At 47.9% G+C, this 21626-nt stretch overlaps 1 protein-coding gene across 4 annotated transcripts in view; it reads right to left on the bottom strand.

Moving 5' to 3' along the window:
• MORN5 (MORN repeat containing 5) overlaps positions 1-21626 on the bottom strand; it is a 132596-nt gene that overhangs the window by 15311 nt on the left and 95659 nt on the right. The window lies entirely within an intron of this gene.

Below are 21626 nucleotides of genomic sequence, written 5' to 3'. Positions count from 1 at the left end.
CCAGGCCTTCAAGATGCTCTGCAGGTCCTCCTTCCTGAGGCTGCTTTTTATGGGGCACTCAAACTTGGTGCAGAATTGTTTAAGCTGTGTAACTTTGTAGGAATACAAATCTTCAATAACAAACTCCAATTCTGCGTCCTCACTGGGTGCCTTTCCATTCACTATCATGATGCTTTGAAGAGTTATTAAAAAATAGAACCAACCCAAAAAAACGTAGTATGCGGTGGCATAGTGGTCTGCTGTACTCACTATTGATGTACACCAATCACTGTGGGTCTAGTACAAATACAAGTTCAAATCCCACCGCTGACCAACAATGTTAGAACTGGGGGTCTCTAGTTGGCAGAGGTAGGTACCACTGTCCAAATAGGGACCCTTGCTTCTAGTCAGGGTAATGAGGAAACACTCTTAGATAACCTCTGCTCACCCTCTGGGTAGCTTGGCACGAGCAGTCAAGGCTTATCGAAGGCAATGTGTAAAGTATCTGTACTAAAACTCAAAGTAACACAGTGAAAACACCACAAACTGACTCCACAACAGTTTAGAAAAATAAAGGTATTTAATCTAAACTACACAAGACCAAAGCAACAAAAATCCAACATACACAGTTCAAGAATATGGTTGCAAAAGAGTTCTTAAGGTTAGCGTTAAAATAATCCACAGTTGCGTGAAAAGTTCACAGTTGCGTCACGTTTAGCCAACAGTACCTTTAAATGCAACAAAGTTCCAAAACAGAAGCTGGTGCGGTGGAAAACAAGCGATGCGTCACTCCTGAGACCTTGGGGAGGCGATGCGACAATTCCGCTGGATGTAGCGGGTGTGTTGCGACGAATCCGGTCTGTATGGGGAGGGATGCGATACCTTGTATGGATTCCAGTGCGGACGTTCCGTAGTGAAAAAGCTTGAAAAGGCACGATGCAACGATCTTTAGGGGATGCGACAATCTTTAGGGGCTGCGACGATCTCCGGGGTGACGATGCGCGGCTCAGCGGCGATCTTTCACTCGCAGTTCCTTGATGCGATGGCTCTGCGACGATTCTCGCAGCGACGTGATACGGTGAGCTCACCCAGCGGCGACAGGCTCTGCAACGATGTTCGCAGCGATGGAAATCTTCCCGCAAGCGAAGGATGCGACATCTTCAGGCAGCGGCGACAGGCGCTGCGATGATCTCGGTCTTCATAGCGGCGGGAATTTTCTCGCTAAGCCGGGGATGCAATAAAACTTGCAGAAAGTTCCTTAAAAGCTTGGTTTCCAGCTTCCCAACACAGGTACAACTTCCAAAGGCACCACACATGGGCCACGCAATCCAGGAAGGACAGAACTCTCTCAGGAGAGTTCAGGGAGGCTGGGGGTGAAGTCGTTTTGTTCCTGGGACTTCATAACAGGGAGCCAGCTCTTCTCAGGCCCTTGGAGATTCCTTCAAGCAAGGGGACACAGCACAAAGCAAAGTCCTTCCCCTCTCCTGGGCAGCAAAGCAGCAGCAGGTCAGTCCAGCAGAGCAACAGCAGGACAGTCTTCCTTCTCCAGTTTCAGCTTTCTCCTTGGCAGAGGTTCCTTCTTGATTCCAGGATGATCTAATTTTCTGTAGTCAGGGGTCCTGTACTTATACCCCTAAAAGTCTTTGTTCCCTTTGTGCAGGAGGGTTCTGAGCCAGGTTTGAACCAGTTTTGGGTGTTCCGTGAGCACTTGGTTTTCCTGGCTTCTTCTTTTCCTTTCAGAGTGAGGGGCAGGGTCGTCAGCCGCCCAGCAGGAGGTGGAGCCAGCAGTGTGGAAGGCAGGCACAGCCCTGTTCACACCACTCAAGATGCAGATGCAATCATTCAGCCTAGGGCTGACTCTGCCAGCCTCCTGGGGGCTCCCCAGACCCTGTCACTCTCATACCAGACAGTTAATTCACAAACAGGCCAAGGCACACAGAAAGTTCAAACAAGAGAACAGCCATTTTCTAAAAGTGCTGTTCTCAAACACACAGGATTTCAAAACAACCTTTCCTAAAAGATGTGTTATTACATTCTGAGTTCAGGGAGACCAGACTTTTATGTCCTACCTTGCTCCTATGGGAAGATATGCTGGTATTGATCCAAAAGGAGGTGGACAAGGCTGTTCCTTGAGGAGAAGAGGTTGTGTGGTGTGCTGGTCACAAGGAAGAGGACACGTGGAGGTTAGCGTGTGTAAGCCTACCACTGGGTATCCATTGTGTTGGATATGGTTGACTCACACACCCTTGCAGGTGTCATGCTTCATCATAGGCAGTGCTCCTCGTTGGGTAGGCGGTGCAATACCCAACGGGCTCACCTCAAAGAGGGGCTCTTTGGCGGAGATCTTTTAATCCAACTGCCTATTGGTGAAGTGTGGGTATGGGGCCAGGTGGGTTGTAGACTGTAATGTGAATTAAAATGCAGCGAAGGGTACCTGAGACTACTTTATTCGGGCGGTCCCTCGTTACATTTAAAAGTGAAGCTAGTCGGGCTTGCTGGAATTTAATGTTCCCTTGCTCTAGACTAGACTAGGAAGTGTTAGGAAGTCGGTCGACATGTTTCTCGTTATGGTACATTGACTCGCGATTCATCAGGACCTCTGTGGTATAGTCTACAAACAATAGTTATAATGCCTATCTCAAAATTAAGTGCCTGTTACCAGTTGCGGGAAAATTGTACCTCTGGAGCACTGTTCCTTGCCTTCCTTCCCCATCAAAACACGCATTACAGAACATCGCAGCAATTTCCGCTGCAAAAAGAACAACACCAAAATGTGTAGACATTTTATTGAGCACAACCACACCGCTGACTCACTGAAGTGGTTAGTACTAGAAGCCAGCCCTAACTGTTCAAAGCAGAACCTCTTCCTGAAGGAACAACGGAGAGTCCACCGCTTAGCCACAGATAGAGGGGGTTTAAATGAAGATATCCCGTGGAGTTTGCTCTAAACACCGAATTAGCTGGATGCCCGCCCTCAATCCCTTACTTCAACATGGTTAGTAAACATTGGGTATCAAGGGCATGAGTAATGGTGCAATACTATTAACATGGGACCTCAAAAAGATGAGAAACGATCTAAGTATCAGTGTGCATGGTTCTAATCTCCTAGGACTGTATCCACTACAAAATGGCCACGCGGGATTTAGCCCTAACCGTGTCACCTCCTTCAGTAACATCGGCCCTATTAGCCTGCCACCAGGAGGAGATGGATTGAACCTATCACCAACTTCTAACCCCTATGACAATCTAACACGCAACGAGGGAGGTAGGAGTCTAATGATGACATGTAATATAGCCTGTTGAGACAAATCAGTCTGACACTGAACATTAAACAAAATGCGAGAATTACATTGCGCAGACAAGAGGCGCACCTAGTAATAGTGTATTAACATAGATAGAGTCTCCCACGATTATTACACATCCTTACAAAACAACTTAAGAGTACACACCCATGTATTCACTGGTTACCTCCACTCACTACAAAATGGCCGCCACGTTTCCCATCTTAACCACGTGACACAAACGCCCCTAGGCCCCTCTACGATTTGGCCACGCCTCATTTGTATTCATAATGGAGGACAGGCGCGCCAATCCATATCTGCCCGATTCCGGCGGAGAGAGGGGTAGGACACTGGCCTACGACACAGGAGATTAGAGGTGAGTGCTGCAGGATAGACGGGCTGTCCCCGGGGCGGGTTTTTACAAGAGCTTCACGGCCCGCGCCTCTCTTTAAACCCCTGATTGTCCATCTAGTAGAGTTGAGCGCTGCAAGACAGACGCGCTGTCCCCAGGGCGGGCTTCACAAGAGCGTCACGGCTCGCGCCCCTCCTCAAACCCCTGACTCTCCATAGACTACCGAGCCCTGGGACCAGACGGAAATATACCTACAGGGGGTCACGTATTCCCATGATATCTTAGAGGATACATTTCTCTGCATACCCGACTTAACAGCAAACGGCTAGGCACTCATGACTAGTTTCTAGTCCGGGTCCCATCACCTAACTTGCAGGTGGTTGTCTTTTTACAGTCTATATGTGTCGCATTAGGCAGTAGTGTCATGGACACAAGACAAGGGACCACCAGCGACCAAATCCCCTTGAATAGTGACTACACTAATGCTCACACTCATTGTTACCCAACTTACCCATTCAACCACCCCACCTCAATAGGAACGTTGACGTTTGAATAGAGGCTTGTTTAATAGGTTTACCATGCAATCTCTGTTTTAAACTCCCCAATGTCCAGCCTTACACATAGAGGCATTGTCCCTGATGTACAACCCGCCGGGCATTGATGTGGCATATAAATCTTGACGTTTAGGTGAGTTGGGGTTTCTTATCCCTCTGGGAACGACCAGAATGCTGCTACTTTGTTTTTAACATTCGTTTTTAATGCTTGTTCATGTGCAGCTCCTCTTCACCTTTTGCTGCAAATATAAGCGCTGGACCGCACAAGAGCATGTCACTCGGTCCACCTATCACCCCACACATGCTAGCGCGAATCCGCACCTTTTAGCATGTAACGTTGTGTGCACCTGGTCACTTACACTGTGGACACTATGCCACTTATGCTCTTAACCAGCCTCTTTTGTTCCCCACTCCAGGCAAGGAACAGTGCTCCAGAGGTACAACTTTCCCGCAACTGGTAACGAGCACTTAATTTTGAGATAGGCATTACAACTATTGTTTGTAGACTATACCACAGAGGTCCTGATGAATCGCGAGTCAATGTACCATAGCGAGAAACATGTCGACCGACTTCCTAACACTTCCTAGTCTAGTCTAGAGCAAGGGAACATTAAATTCCAGCAAGCCCGACTAGCTTCACTTTTAATTGTAACGAGGGACCGCCCGAATAAAGTAGTCTCCGGTACCCTTCGCTGCATTTTAATTCACATTCCAGTCTACAACCCACCTGGCCCCATACCCACACTTCACCAATAGGCAGTTGGATTAAAAGATCTCCGCCAAAGAGCCCCTCTTTGAGGTGAGCCCGTTGGGTATTGCACCGCCTACCCAACGAGGAGCACTGCCTATGATGAAGCATGACACCTGCGAGGGTGTGTGAGGCAACCATATCCAACACAATGGATACCCAGTGGTAGGCTTACACATGCTAACCTCCACGTGTCCTCTTCCCTGTGACCAGCACACCACACAACCTTTTCTTCTCCAGGAACAGCCTTGTCCACCTCCTTTTGGATCAATACTTACGCAGGGCACGGACTGCGGCTGGACCTTCCACTCCCCTTGAGTGGTAATTACGCCTGCACTGATCCCATTGGATCACTCTCCCCCATTTTGTATACAAGATATGCTGGTAGCCACTGTAGCCAGCATTCCCCATGATAGCCTATGGGCAAGGTAGCCTTACAATAGTGAAAAACAAAAATGTCTGCCTTTCACTACCAGAGCATGTCACCAGCACTAGTACATGCTCTACCTCTCCCGTACACTGCACCCTGCCCAAGGGGGTACCTTGGGCCTTCCACAGGGGTAGCCAATGTGCATAGAAAGGGAAGGGGTAGGCCTGGCCAGTGTGGACACTGACCAGGAGGATCATGGCAGTTCACAGATTGCACACAGACACTGGGGTGGCAGGCCTGAGACAACATTTTAGGGCTACTCATGTGGTGGCACAATCAGTGCTGCAGGCCCACTAGTAGCACTTGTTACCACCAGCCTTGGCACACTTAGTGCACTTTACTAGGGACTTCTTGGTGACACAAATAGGACAATCATGGATAACCAATCACAATAACAATTTACACAGGGAGCTCTTGCACTTTGACACTGAACAGCAGTGGCAAAGTGCCCAAAGCATCTAAACCAGCAAAAACGAAATCCAGCACAGCCTCATAAATACAGGAGGTAGGGGCAAAAGATAGGGGGAAACCGTGCCAAAGATGCCAGGTCTAACAAGGAGGAAGGCAAAATGTTTTGGGGTAAGACCACCCTAAGGCTGACACCTCTAACACTACCCCAATAGCTCATTTAGCTAGCAGCTGCCCATGCTTGTTATTCACATTCTGCTACAACATTTAGCAATAGATCTTAGTGCAAAATGCATTCTTGTGCCCATTTTGAATGCAAGGGGGCATTTTTGCATTAAGAAACTGCGCTTATGCTATACTGAATTACAGGACTTATGCCCACCCTTAATAGTAATACAAGTACCAAAACAATCATTTACATTTTTTTAAAACTTTCACTAGGATAGTAAACAGTTGTTATCGGGCACGTACAACTTTGTCAGGTTGCATATGGATCCCTGGTCAGAACTAGTCTGAGAAAAGCATTTCCAAGTGAAAACAAAATCCAGGGAAGTGGACGTTCAAGTAGTAGATCAGAGGGATACATTTCGGGGCAGTGACAAATTTTGCAGGATTTTGATCAGTGTTTTGGATGAGGAGCAAATCAGGTACAATGAAGAGAACCAGTAAGCTAATCAGAACAGTATCCTTGATGCTATATTTTCAACCCAGGGTGGCTTTAGGAAAGCATTAAATGCTTTGATTTTAATCTCAGCCTGTAATCTTGTTTTGATGAGGGGCAAAGTAGACCTCGTAATATCTCAAACATCAGGACCTGGCATATGTGGATTACTCAAGATGGTTGCATAACATTCTCACAGGTGCCACAACCAAGGCTTATAAATGGACGCAGATGATGTGTCGATAGCCTAACCAAAATAAAACTAGTGTCATTGTAGCCATTTGGCCCACACATTCCATGCATAGCTTTAATGTGAATGCCAACTAGTGGGGGTAGTTCGAAGCATATTGCCGATCTCCCTTGAAAGACCATTCTGTATATGCACTAGCGATGTTATGTTTGTAAAAATCCCACAGTTCAGTCCCATAAAGGGCCCATGACATTAACTTTGCCCAGATTGTTTTACTCAGTGTTGGGCAGTATAGCTGAGTGCTTAGCGAGATGAGTCAACCATGCCTCCTGTCCTTTGTAAAGCAGACCAAGATAATCAAATGCATTCGCTAGTTGAAGAGTAGCATTTAAAAGCTAATATAATACATCTGGGAGCTCACCTTACCAAATTTAAGGATTTTTCGTTTTTGAAAAATATGGTGTAGTTTTTGAGTTTGCATTACATCGCAAAAAAGACAGTTGCCTATTTAAGAAATTATTCATTCCAGCAAGCAGGGCCTCATCACCGGCACATTGGACAGTCCTAAAATGTCTTTAAAATAAATTAAATGTATCATGAATATATACTGTGCTTTTATGGTTGTTTAAATACACCCCGAATAAACTTATTATTGATTGATTGAAATTAAATAGTGTCTGTGCCAAAAGGCAACCCTGCCTTAATCTCTTAACAACTTTGTTATTTCACCTTTAAAGTCAAAGCTATCTGTGGCAATATTTCTAACAGGAAAAATGTCATTCAGTAAGCTCTCTGCTGACGCCTGATGTAAGCAATGGTTTATTCAGTAGCATTCGGTCGAATTGGTGAAAAGCCACCGTGAGGTCCAGGAAGGCTAACAAAAGACATTCTCAGTTCACAGACACACGATTGCAGCAGGTCATGAAAATGCCTCATTTCTTCCTTTTTGCTAGGGGTGAAGATGTCTCCTGGATTACTATGGCAGGCAGAAACAGCTGAAAGTTAATTATTGCAGTCATTAACTAGAATCAGCTACATGTATCATCAACGTTAACATCATCTAATGGGCCTGTAAATAACTGAGATGATTACAAGTCAACATCAAAAGTGGCTGCACCCATGGTCTGCAAAATCTAGGTCAACATAGGGTAATTTTCCATGGTACAAGTCTGTGTTTTTATTTTGCCAACATTGCTTTAAGTCTGTCTTTTCCCTTTCCTTGCTTTATAAACTTTTCAGGAACACCGTGGAGGTTTTGAGTGACAGCAACGTCAGGCTTACAAATTACAACACAGACCAGCAGCAGAGATATATTCACAGCTATACTTTACCTAATTTCCCCAACAATAATGCGGTTTTAGAGAGCGACAGGTTTACGGGACCACCAGCCATTGTAACGCTTTTTTGTACAAACGACACGTTTTCAATAGCTATTCAGGCAACTGTTACCAGCACTTCTCATTCATTTCAACACAAGGAGCAAGTGTGCGGCAAAGAGGCAGTTAAACACTGAATGTATCTCTTGCAGAGCAAGCATCAGAGAGTTAAAGAGTGCTTCTGAGAGGCTCAGCACACTGAAGAGGGAGCAAAGCCGCTAATTGGTGCAGTTGGACGCCTATTTCAAAGAGTACAGCTGCATCCTCTTCAGAACTAACCCCCTGAAACAGGCAAACTGGGAGCATTGTGCAGAGCGCTCGCGAGCCCCGCCCTGATTGTTCGCAATTGTCAGCAGTGATCTCTGACAGCCACTTGACTCCTCGTTGGCCACTCTACCTGGCTGTGCAGCTCACAATTGAGGCACAGATGCCCAGCGTTTATGGAGCAGCTGCTTGTTGGCTGAGACTGGTCCGTGTCCCCCTTGCCTCCTGTCACCTCTGCAGCATCGCAGGAGGCCTGAGCACATCACATTTAATCAATATAAAAATGCAAATACATATCCAGAGCTCATTAATGCGGTCAGATACAGAGCAATTATAATCTGGCACATGTTAATAGCCTGAATATGTAAATGTGGCTGCCTGAGTGCATCGACAACTTCTACTGAATCATTTCTAAAGGATATCTTTAGTTAACATAAAATCCTCATAGTAATGAGGAGTGTGTTCCAGATTTAGACCGGTGCATGTGAGTCTGACTTGTAATTAAAATATTGATTAGTTTTCCATATTTGATGCTTTAAATTCTATGCAAGGATTTAGAGAAATGATGCATAGACCGGCTTTACTTTTAAAAATAGGGCCAGTATTGCCACTCCCCCTCTAAAAAAATAAATAAGGAGAGGGATAAACTCAGGTCTCTGCCCTGGTGGGCAGTGGCGTAGCTAGGATGGGGCAGTCCACCCCGGGCGGCACTGTTTTTGGGGGCGGCAAAGTTGAGCAAGTCATGTCTGTCGACTACCACCATCTCCTCACACAAACTAGCTGTCTCTCGGGTGCCAGACACCTAAGCCCCCCTTCCGTCCCCCAGCCCCTCGGGAAGAAGTTGTCCAGTAGTCGCCAATCCTGCCCCCCCCCCAAGCTCTTACCTGCACTGGGCAGCAAACTTAGGGTCCACTAGGTCTAGCTACCCCACTGCTGGTGGAAACCCACGCAGAACCACACTGCACGGACATTTGTGTGTGATGAGTGATCCACCATTGTCCCGCTTCTGCTCTGTTGCCTCTGCACCCTGGACCTCATTCTCAAAATATATTAGTAAATCGAGAAGTCAGATCTCTCCAGTTTCTCAGTTCCATGCTTGAATAACTCCTCCAACTCAGTTTTGATTTGTTAAAGGCTGTGATCTGCGGTCACCTTCAACTCATTGTTAAACTAGGATACAAGTCACAGAATTCAAAGAAAATATCTGTAATGGATGAGTTATGTATGGATCTGGGAAACCTGGGAGCTCTGCAAAGTGTAAAAACATCTACAGTTTTATTAGGCATACTCATAACTGAGCTATTCACAAACCAGATGAAACCATATGTTACAATTTTGGGGCATTTTCAAGAATTACCCAGTTTAGCAAGTAATCTATGAAATTTGTAGATTCCAACTGCAGTGCAGCCATGAACTGATGGATTTACTATCAGCTGAAACCTGTTTACTGTAATTTTGACTGTATGAATGCGCATTAACTTTATTGTTTTTCATTTTCTTCACATGGAAATCAATTTTCCGATGGTGAAAAGTTTGCTTCGATATTTTCAATCTTTGAAAACGAGATTGTTTGTGTGTTTTTTTACCCATACTGCACAGTTATTTCAAGAGCTTGGTGGCATTGGGAGTATGTGGCCGACTTAGGTGTGATAAATCACTGAGAAGGTTTATTAATAGATTAGGGGATTGGAGATTCAAGCTAGAGGTGGCAAAGATGTCTAATTCTTGGTGTGAACTTGATCTGACAGTTGACGGGTGAGTGTGCTTCCTCCAGGCCCAAACAATCCGACCTACAATGTTAACTGGTTTCTTTTCGGAATCCCTGTCCCACCTCCCACCACTCGTAGTTTAGCACAAGCACTTCCTCAGAGAAAAGGCCTGCAGGTTCAGGCTGGGGGTCCGGTTGAAGGAAACTAACAGCTGGAGAGGTAAGTTGCGATGCTCGGTGACGTAGGGACACCTTTGATTTTCTTCACCATGGCCGAAGGCGGACGGGTGCAGGGCTGTCTTTTGGCGTCAGAAATGGCTTACTGGAGCAGGTTGCTGTTAAAGGGGTCTGGGTGCAGAGGCTGCAACGTGAAGGAGTCCAGGAGGAACAACCCATGATGGGCTCAGGCTCTAGAGCACTGGGGAACCTCAATGGGACTGGTGGGCCACTTGGACTCGGGCCAGAGGTGTGGGGTGCAGAGGTGGAACAGGGTTTCGCGGTTCTTTAGGTCACCGAGTCTTTGCTTGAAGATGGTTGCAAAACCAAAAATGAGTGCCGGTTGTCTTTACCGTCTCAAATTAGGCACCAGCTACACCTCTTTTAGGGTACTCTTCATAGTCCTCAACGTTGAATGTTTTGACATCAAATTTTTCCTTGACATCAATGGCTTCACCATTCCTTTCTGGATCCTGCTATGTGTCACAGGGCGTCTCACAGTTCAAAGGTGTACAGATTGCCACACTTTGGCAGAAGTGGTGGGTCCTGAATGCTTTCCTAAAAGACAAGATCAATCTCTGTCCATCAAACTTCTAATTTTGAAATTGCAGCTGAGTTTAATTTAACTAAGTGTAATGTAACCACAGATTTGTGATTGTTTTAAAAATACAGCGCTGGTGCTGTATGTGCGCCAGCTCTACCAGTATTACAGACTGGACTGCAATATCAAAGTGCCCCGACATCGCACAAAGTGGACACACACGTCTGTTACATCCCCACAACACTTTCCTTTACGGCCTCTGGTCATAATAGCCCAAGAAAGCTGATGAGCCAGCCACATGAAGAAACATGGATGCAGTTAGACAGAAAGCATATCTTAACTCTCTTTGTCTGTGCTGTTGAAGTTAATATGGATGCCTTAAACTTCATGTTATGTTATGTTATGTTAATATTTATTTCTTAAGCGCTCGTATGCCCGTGGGCTTCATGGCGCTATTGGAGTGGAAAACACAACACAATGCTCTATAGGACACACAGCACACTACTCTATGGGTAAGCCTGTCTGAATAACCACGTCTTGAGAGAACATCTAAAAGTAAGAAGGTCTTCACACTGTCTTAAAGGCAGTGGTAGAGAGTTCCAGAGGGTAGCAGCTAGAAAGTGGAAACAGCTGCCACCCTGCTCTTTCTTCTTAAACAGAGGAACAACTAACAGATCTTTGTGAGCGGAACGAAGGTTACGTGAGGGGGCATACTTGAGTATCATTTTCCTAATGAATTTGGGACCCTTACTCTGCAGAGCCTTAAAGATAATGCAACCTGCCTTAAACTCAACCCTTTGAGCCACAGGTAGCCAGTGTAGTTTTTGTAGGCCAGGTCTAACAGACTGCCATTTAGGTTGTTTACAAATAAGTCTGGCCGCCTGGTTCTGAACGAGTTGCAATCTTTTAAGCTGACCCGCTGGGAGTCCCAAGTAAAGACTGTTTGAGAAATCCAGTCGGGATAGAACAAGGGCAATAATTACCTGAATAAGTGCAGAGTATGTCAGTAGGTGAGCTATTTTTTTTATCTTTCTAAGTTGAAAGAAACTTGAAGATACCACCGCCCCCACCTGACCTTTGAGTGACAGATCTTCACTAAGCGTCACCCCTAGGCTCTTGACCGTGAGGGATTTGATGGGCGGAACCCCCATGTCAGGTGGCCAAAAGTGGATGCCCCAGCTGAGTTTACTTTTCCCGGGCAAGATCAATTCTGTCTTGCCCGGGTTCAGTTTGAGGTGGTTCAGGTTCATCCACCTCTGAATGTAAACCATGGTGTTCTGAAATTCAGTCACAGAGTCTGCGGAGTTTAAAGGGAAGACAAGTTGAAGATCGTCCGCATAATTAAAAATAGTGACTTTGTAGTTTTTTAAAGAATATAATAATGGACGTAAGTACAGATTAAACAATAAAGGGGACAGAGAGGATCCTTGAGGGACCCCGCAAGTGGACGGGGTTCTGGGAGCCGTGAAGGTCCCCAGTCTCACTGATTGCGTGCGCCCAGTAATGAAGGAGGTTAGCCAACTCAAAGCAGAACCTCTGAGGCCGGCCTGCTCGACACGGTTGACAAGAATGGAATAGTCAACCGTGTCGAACGCGGCCGACAAGTCAAGGAGCACAAGGGCCTGATGGACATCCTTATTCGCATTAGATCTAAGAGTGTTTTGAACTGCAAGAATCACGGTCTCTGTAGAATGACATGGACGAAAGCCTGCCTGATTCGGCTCCAGATATGCCAAATTTTCGATGAAATTCGACAGGCAGCAAGAGACATGGGCTTCCAGGATTTTGGATAAGTAGGGCAGAAGGGAAATCGGCCTATAATTAGTCAAATCATGTGGGTCAATACCGGGTTTCTTTATCAAGGGGATTAACAGTGCGTTCTTAAAACTGCTGGGTACCTTGCCCTGCAAAAGTGACTCATTTAGGAAAGAGAGGATGCCTTGTGGGATAGCTAAGCCTAACTCTCTGAAAATGTGAGGTGGACAGATATCATCGGGTGATCCAGACTTAACACGGGAAAGGAGTTCTGAAAAAGTTTTTGTATCAATAAGAGGAAGAGTATCTAGTGTAATGGGATTGCAAAAAATTTCATCCAGTGGGGCCGGGGTAAGGGAATTGTTTATGCTCTGTTTTATAGTGATGATTTTGTCTATAAAGAAATCGTTTAGAGATTCACACAGCTTTTGTGTGGGAGTTACAAGGGGGGCTGTTCTGTCGCTATTACATTTTTTGCAGAAAAATAATCAGTTTTATGTTTGAGAATGGTCTTTTGGTAATTTTTTCGAGCAGAACAGTAGATCTCTTTGTCTTGCGGTAAGTATTTAGTTCTCCACTTCCTTTCTTTTTGACGTATCTCGAGCATTTAGCTTCTTTAGTTCTGGGATGAACCATTTATGGGCATCATTAGCGCGTGATCAGGAAAAGCTCACCAGGGGTGCGTGCATATCCGCAGCCTGTCGGAGCCATTGTGAGAGCGTCTCCTCCATGAGATCTATATCCTTACATGCTAAGGGCAGAGTAGTGGCCAGGGTGTCTAAAAATGCCGGTAGGTTCATGGCTCTCCATTTCCTAATCATTTCATCAACACTGCAGTACTGTTAGTAAGTTAAGAAGGGCTTCTTGATAATGAAGAGAGGGTCTTGATTCAGAGAGTATAACATTTTATTGTTTTTTTTTTTTTTTTTTTTTCGGTGCAAGACGTTTATTTAGTACCGTTAAGTATACACAGCATATTGCCACAACCCGGAGGCCGGCTGCTATAGCACATGTCAGTAATCACGAATAAACTTCAGCAAAAAATCAATATTGTGTTGCATGGCTGTATACATAAAAAAAAGGCAGCAGTAACAGTACATGTAAAGGAAGCATATAAATGCGTCTTACTTTTATCGTTGTTTGGTTAACAAAGAGAACAATGAAAACAAACAAAACAACATCGTCATGAGTGTGCGCACCACAAACGAGCAGATGTCGGAGGGGGGGTGGGGGGGGGGGGGAACAGCATCCCGCAGCAACTAGGTGGACCATGGGTGGGTAAGGCACACAGGTGAGTGAAGCAACAAGGTCTGTTCAGAGATACGGCAAGGGGGGTAAAGTGCATAGTGCAGTCACAAGGCATACAAAATTGCAGGTAGGTCCAAAGCAGTTCAACACATCGTCTTCATCACACCTAGAACAACGTTACAGATCACAATTCATCATCACTCGGTGCTTCCGTTATCAGGTAGCATTGCAGCGGGGCCCAGATATCAGTCGGCCTGGATGACAGTGGCAGCAACTCCGCATATGTGTGCAGTTGTTCCTGACAGTACACCAGGTCCCGTATCCATTCCTTAAATTTGGGCGCCCTTCCTCTGCCCCATCTACAGGCCACCCTCCGCTTGGCCAGCAACAAGGCTAACGCGACATACTTGCGGTGTGCCGCCTGCAGGGGCATGACCCAACCCAACAGTGCCATCTCAGGAGTCGGCAGCACCGTAGCATTGATCATTGTAGAGAGGGCCTGAAATACCAGATCCCAATACTGCCGTACAGTGGCACAGTCCCAGGCAAGATGTAGAAAGTCAGCTCCAGGGGCTCCACACCTATCACAGTTATCAGTGTCTCGCAACCCAAACCTGTGTAATCGAGCCGGGGTATAATACAATCGGTGCACAAATTTGTAGTGAATAATCCTATACCTGCTGCTGGAGGAGACACGTTCCGTCTGCAGTAAGCTAAATTCCCATTGTTGATCGGTGAGTGGGGCAGGCAGCTCTTGATCCCATTTCGCTTTGGCAGGAAGTGTGGTGAAGTCAGTGTGTGTTCTAACAGATCTGTACAACGTAGACACAAGCTTGCACGGATTCGCAAGTTGCATCATGTGTTGCAGGGGTATGAGGATCGGTGGCTCGCGCGGAAAGTCAGGTGTAAGGGCCTGCAGCCCATGTCGCAGGCGCATGTAGTAAAACACCTCTAGTGAGGTAGGGAGTATGGTACCAAACAAATGATCCCTCGTGCGGAACTCGCCATTATGATATAGATCCCCCCACGTTCGGACATGGATTTTAGACAGTAAACGCTGGAAACCAGTTTCCTGCAGCAGCTGCAATTGTGGGTGATAAGCCAGGGGCATACATGGAGCGTAGAGGAACTGCAGCCCCAGGGAGGCACAAATGCGTAACCAGGCCGTGATAGTGCTAGATAAAGTGTTCGGGGTCTTATCCCTCCCCTCCACAACGGCATACAGAGCTCCCTCGATAGGCGTGGGGTGCGCCAGCCAGTGCTCCGCAGCCAGTTGTGGCATGTATCTCGGCTGTCTTACCCAGAAGTAAGCATAGTGCGCCTGCGCCGCCCTGAAGTACAGCTCAAAATCAGGGACACCGAATCCTCCCCGTACATAGGGCCGTGTCAAAATCTCCCATTGGAGCCTAGCTTGCTTTCCACCCCACACCAATTTGAGCATTTCAGACCTCAGTTTCTTAAAGAAGTATTGACCAGGATGGAAGGGTATGTTGAGAAACAGGTAAAGCAGCTGCGGCAGCACGACCATTTTAAGCAAAGAAGCCCTGCCCGCCATTGACAGGGGAAGTGACACCCACCTCGTGACCTGGTCTTCAATCCTACTAATGGCAGTGCCATAGTTCGCTCTCATAAGCGCTTCCCGGTCCCTCTCAATGTGAACTCCAAGGTACTTAAAATCACCCTCAGTCCAAGTGAGCGGATACTCCAATGGGAAGGCCTGTGTGGCCGCCGTGAGTGGGAATATGCACGACTTGGCCCAATTTATCTGCACTCCCGAGAGAGTCCCGAATCTAATGAATTCCCTAAGTATGGGGTGTAGGTTGTCCCGAGGGTGCCGGACATACAGTGTGATATCGTCCGCGTACATGGAGATGAGTATTTGTCGCTGGAAACAGCGCAGCGCGCTATCCTTATAATGTTGCCGCAGTTTGGCAGCAAGGGGTTCCGTGGCGATTGCAAAGAGCAGGGGGGATAGAGGGCACCCCTGCCTCGTACCCCTAGAGATCTCAAATTCAGGGGAAAGCTGCCCATTAACAAGGACTCTGGCCGTGGGTCGTGTGTAGAGCAGTTTGATCCAGGAAACAAATATAGCCGGGAATCCCATGCGGCTCAGTACCCCAACGACGTAATCCCACTCCAGGGAATCAAACGCCTTGGTGGCATCCAAAAAGATGGCCGCCATGGGCAGGTCCTCATGCACAGAGTCGTACACAGAAAAAAAGGTGCGTAGATTGTGGGATGTAGCCCTCCCCGGAACAAAGCCCGCCTGATCCGGAAGGATCAGGTTAGGCAGCAGTAGGCCAATGCGGGTGGCAATGAGCTTCGCGAGAATCTTCACATCACACGTCAACAAAGAGAGGGGTCTATAGGAGTCGCAGTGCGATGCAGATTTCCCGGGCTTGAGTAAAGAAATGATAAGCGCAGTTCTCATTGATGCGGGGAGGTGCCCCACCTCCAGAGCGTCCTCATAGACCTCCCGCAGTACTGGGGCCATGAATTCAATGTATGTCTTGTAGAATTCAATCGGGATGCCATCTAGGCCTGTAGCCTTGCCTGATTGCATACTCATAATCGCCTCTTTCACCTCGTCCAGCTCAAATGGGGCACTCAAAAACGCCTGTTGAGCGTCACTCAGCCAACCAAGCGCGACATCCGCGAGGTAGTCGTCCAACGGCGGGCCCCCCAGTCCCCTAGAGGTGTACAGCTTACTGTAATGGCCCACGAACTCGTTCAGGATTTGCGTGGAGTCGCGGAGCAGCAGCCCCTCGGCCGTTTCTAGCTCTAGTATAGTAGTAGGCGCCCTCGCAAGCCGGACCGTAGCCGCCAACACCTTCCCAGGCCTATCTCCTTCTCCATATTTCCGCGCCACCCAGTATTTATGTCTAAATCTTGCCTCACGTGCAGCCTCCTCGGAATATTCCGTAATCAAATGCCGAATCTCTGCCAGAGTGTCGCTAGTGGGGCGCGCTCGGAGGGTCTCTTCCGCCCGGCCCAGTTTTATTTCCAGCGCCTTTAAACGGTTCAGGATAGCTTTCAGTACCCCCGAGCCCTTCGCAATGCAAAAACCCCTTAGCGTGACCTTGAAGGCCTCCCAGACTGTCTCCACTGCATCCACAGACCCCTTATTTCTCGCAAAAAAATCTAAGCATTCATCGCGCAGCGTCTCTCTAAATTCCTCATCCAACAGCATTGCTGCCTGCATGCGCCACGCGGTAATAGGAGGGCCCAGCTCAGCACCGCGCATGACGACTAGAACCGGGGCATGGTCCGAATAAGTCCGGGGGAGGTGTCTGGCATACGTGACAGTGGCATACATGCGCGTGGACAGAAAAAAATAATCAAGCCTGGCCCAGGACCTGGCCTGCGCCGTAAAATGCGTTCCCTCCCCCTTCGGCCCGCAGTGCGCTCGCCAAGCATCCACTAGGTGATTCTCCTCTAAAATGGCGCGCAGCACCTCCCGCCCTTTCGTGTAGTGATGTGGGGCCGGGTGTGAGCGGTCCAGGGTCGGGTTCACAGTGACATTGAAGTCCCCCCCCCATATTATGTGTTGTGACCCCGCCTCCAGTATAGCAGCCCAGAGTGACTCAAAGTACTGCGGGTCGTCCACATTAGGGCCATAACAACACGCAAGGGTGACCGTCACACGGCCCAATCTGCCCCAAAGCAGGCAATATCTCCCTTGTATATCTGATTTCATGCCAGCCATGGTGAAGGGCGTTGACTTTTTAATCAGGATTGCAGTACCACGGGCATAGGAGGAATACGAGGAGAACACAGTACTCGAGGCCCATCTGCCACCAAAGGCTGGCAACCTGTGGGGTGCAAAGTGCGTCTCCTGCAGAAACGCTATGTGAACATTATGTCTGTCTAAATACCCCAGAACATGGCGTCTCTTCCGATGATCCCCTAGGCCCCGCACATTCCAAGTAAGAACATTCAGACAAGTGTCCCCCATCCCAACATCTTTTCATATAATAGAACAATCCGACTGCACCAACAGTCCACACAGTTAGAATTACGAGCGGCCAGCAGAAACTCCGGCCACCACAGATGGCAGTCCCTTAATCCCCCCCATATAGCAAAGACAGGAGACCAGCCCACCCCAGGACGAGTGGAAGGTCGAAGAGGTAAACGTGCACACGCTTGACTACATGACGAAGACATAAACCCAGTGCAAACCCAGGCATCGAACATTAGAAAACGTAACCGTTGCCAGTCAGCAAACAGGCCCCTGAACAGTGCCACCCATGAGGCTTCCCAGTTGTCCCCTCTCGAGTAGCGACACAGAGAGAGAGGAGCCGGTAACCACAGAGTAATAATTCGGGGCCACAGGCCCAGTTCGAGGAAAGCGAAAAACATGGACCAGATCAGCACTAACTGACCCCTTAAAAAACTTCCCCCCTCCCCCACCCACTGAAGCGCCCCCAACTCGCCAGTACCCTGTGCCCACCCCCCTCCCCGATTAAACCCGCAACAACCCAACAGTAAAAGTGCATTAAGCAAGTCCAGTGGGGCACACCCATTCGGGGTTCTAGAGGTGCACCGTCGTCCACCCCCGCCTTTCCTCACCGCAGTTGCCGCCATTCTTACCGTCTTTGTCCGGGCGAGTGAGTCAGCATGGGGGGGGGTGGGGGCCCGGCACGCTACAGCACCTGCAGCACCACCCAGCCCTACACTCCTGGGGGCCATATCAGGAGCAGTTATCCAAAGAGAAAAAGAAAACATATATCAACGAGTCAGCAATAACGAGGGCGACTAACCCAGTTCATTCCGCACCAGAATCGTGTCCGCCATCAGCCTGTGCAGCTCTCTTGTCCCTTTTCGGCAGGGTTTTGATGTACTCCTCGACCTGTTGCGGGTTCAAGAAAAAATGTTGCGTGCCCTGGTGCGTCACGCGGAGCTTGGCAGGATAAAGCAAAGCATAGTCAACGCTCAGTCCCCTCAGTTTTCGTTTCACGGCCAGAAACTTCCTGCGCTGTTCCTGAACAAGCGGAGTAAAGTCCGGATAAATGGAGAAGGACACTCCCTCAAAGTTTAGGTTTTGATTCGCCCTCGCTGCTTTCAACGCCGCATCACGATCACGATAGTTCAGCAGGCGTGCTATTATGGGCCTCGGTGGAGTGCCAGGTTGAGGTTGAGGTCCAAGGGAACGATGGGCCCGCTCCACTATAAATTGTTTGGAGAGAGCCTCCTCTCCCACAGTGGCCATGAGCAAACGTTCTACATATAACTCCATACGTCCCGTGTTTGTGGATTCCGGAATTCCCGTAATCCGGACGTTGTTCCGCCTGCCCCTCGCTTCCAATTCTTCGTTCTTGGCGGCGATCACCCGTAAAATGTTATCCATGCGGGATAGTCGCGTGGCCTGCGATGTTGTGGCATCTTCCGTTTCGGAAATGCGGCGTTCGGCCTCCGTCAGCCGCTCGTCGTGTACATCTATTCGTTGGACGATGCCATCCATCCGGGCGGAGAGCTGGTCCACCTTGTCCACGACTGTGGCGAAACCCTGCCGCATCTCCTGAAGCATAGTTGCTATCTCCGGGACCAGGGGGGTAACCTCTGCCGCCGGGCTTCTCGGCGGCGCACCATCCCCCGTCTGCTTCGACCCCTTTCTGTGCGCCGCCGGTTCAAATTGCAGCCTGGGCTGCCGGGCATCTGGTTTCCCCATGCCAGGCAAGCAAACAAGCGCACCGCTGTGTCAAGCCTCTCTACTAGGAAGCACACGCGTGGGCAACCTCGGCAGCAGGTCGGTTCCGACGTCTACAGTCCAATATAGGTCGAGGCCTTGCAGTTGTACAACAGGATGTCTTCAGTGCAGTAAGCAAGCTGCCGGGGTAGGGTCCCACTGCGAGGTTGAAGGGCCAGGCCCGCCAGGCGGAGGTGCGCGAGACGTAGTGCGGCCTATTCGCCTCGTGTCCGTCCTGGGCGTTGCGTGCGGCACCACGCCGCTTACAGCGAGGTCTCAGCTCTCGGTCTCTCCCGCTCCAGACTGATCTCGATCTAGCTCCGTCCTCGAAGGTCGTAGGATCCCCAAACTCAGACAGAGTATGCGTTAGATATATCTCAATCCCCCAGACCGTTTTCGGGCGGGTAGGCGCAGTTTTAAAGGATATAAGGAAGGATAAGAATGCCAGGCAGCCGGAGCCACACTAGAGTGCGGCCATTCAGCTCGTGCGCCCTCTAGCGCCCCCGAGTATAACATTTTATTGTTTCCTTTTTGTGGCTGCGTCCAAAGCCAATGTAAAAAATGTTTCCAAGGTTGGCTCGAGTGGGCTTGGAGCCAGAGGAAGAAACGGCCTCACTGATGGGTTGCGCTGTAGCATTTCAAAGATTATGGAAATATCTTCTTCTGCGATGGTTCTGATGATGACCAGCTTTGAAGATGCTTTGTTAGTGATTCATGGAATGCCATAATTTTGTTCTGATTAAGGTAGAGTCTACAGTTTAGGGAGAAGAGAGATTTCTGTCTGATTGTGCAATAAGAACCTACAGCAGTGAAGGAGATGCGTTAAGTTATGGTTCCTAGGTCAAGTGCCAATTGTGGGACCTAAATTGATTTTTAATATATTAGAGCAAGCACCACCAATGGTGGCATCTGAATATTTTGCATTTTCACTGGAGGCTTTTGTATTTCTTCTCCTGATGTGCAAGCCCTCTGTGGCTCCTCAAGAAGAAACCTATCTTCCAGTGATGGTAGAGATAGGTTTCTTTTGCTTTCCACACATGAGAACTCTCCAACAGTACTAGTTTGGGAATGGATCCTTGTGAATTGTTGGCAATCAAAAGAGACTAATGCCTTGATGTTAAGGCCTTTGATGGTGAGACTCTAACCAACTGCAAAAACCTAGAAGTAGAGTTAGACCTAAAATTGCATGGTGTTGTATGTAGTCTTGGCTTTGAACAATTGTATAGTGTTGTATGTTGTATTAACATTAATAAATATGTCACCAAAGTCGTCAACGTTGAAAGTGTTTTTGGCCTTCACATAAATGGCATCACCATTCCTCTGTGAATTTTGCTAAATATCACTGGGTGTCCCACAGTTCATAGGTGTACAGATTGCCTTCTTAAACTGGAATGCTGCCCTGAGGTAGAGCGTTCTGGTTGCTTTCCTAAAACACAAGCTCCATCAGACTTCTAATTCTATGTCCTCGTTTATGAAGTTGTCACTGATTTAAACTGTGTGCAATGTAACCACAGATTTGTTTGTTTTAAAAAGACAATTCTGACGCATTTGTATCCAATTCAATTAAAGAAGAAGGACCACTAAGCATAGGCCTAGTTACATAGTACGGACTGCCTTGCTAAAGTGCCTTTGTATTGCACTGTTTGATTTGATTTGATTTACAAACTTCTAAAGTGCGCATGTAATTGTAATTGTAATTTATATTTATATAGCGCATTATCACCAACGGTCTCTAAGCGCTTGCTTTGGGAACCCGTCCTGGTTTTTCCCTGTGAGATAACCCGTACTGGGCACCCCCAAGGTGAAAGCCAGGCATCCCGCAGCGGGGGGCCATAGGGGAGATTAAGCAAGCTATTGCCCGAGTTGCAGAGTGTGAACCTGTGATTGAAGCAGGCACCGAAGAGAGAATTATCGAGTCTGTGGACATTTTGGGCTCAAGACCCTGCCGCGTCGGGAATTGAACCCTGGTCCCGGGTCTGACCTCTGCTTCATGGTCTACCTCTTCTAACCATTGAGCCACACTTCTCCACTCTGCATGTGTGAAGAGCGTCTTGGCACTAGCATAGTTAAATATCCAATCCAGAAGCACTAATAACAGGCGGGTAGATCAACTGCCTAGTAAGAAGGAGAGGAACTGTTGGGGTTAAGTCTCTGTTTAAAACCCATTGAACATAATTATACTTAATTTGAGTATACCTAAATGGTAGCAAAGTACCACAATTGGTACAC

Source organism: Lissotriton helveticus, chromosome 5_1 (genome assembly GCF_964261635.1).
Source record: "Lissotriton helveticus chromosome 5_1, aLisHel1.1, whole genome shotgun sequence".
NCBI lineage: Eukaryota > Metazoa > Chordata > Amphibia > Caudata > Salamandridae > Lissotriton > Lissotriton helveticus.
Note: the sequence above shows the minus strand (reverse complement) of the source record. Positions and strands in the feature narration are given on the sequence as shown.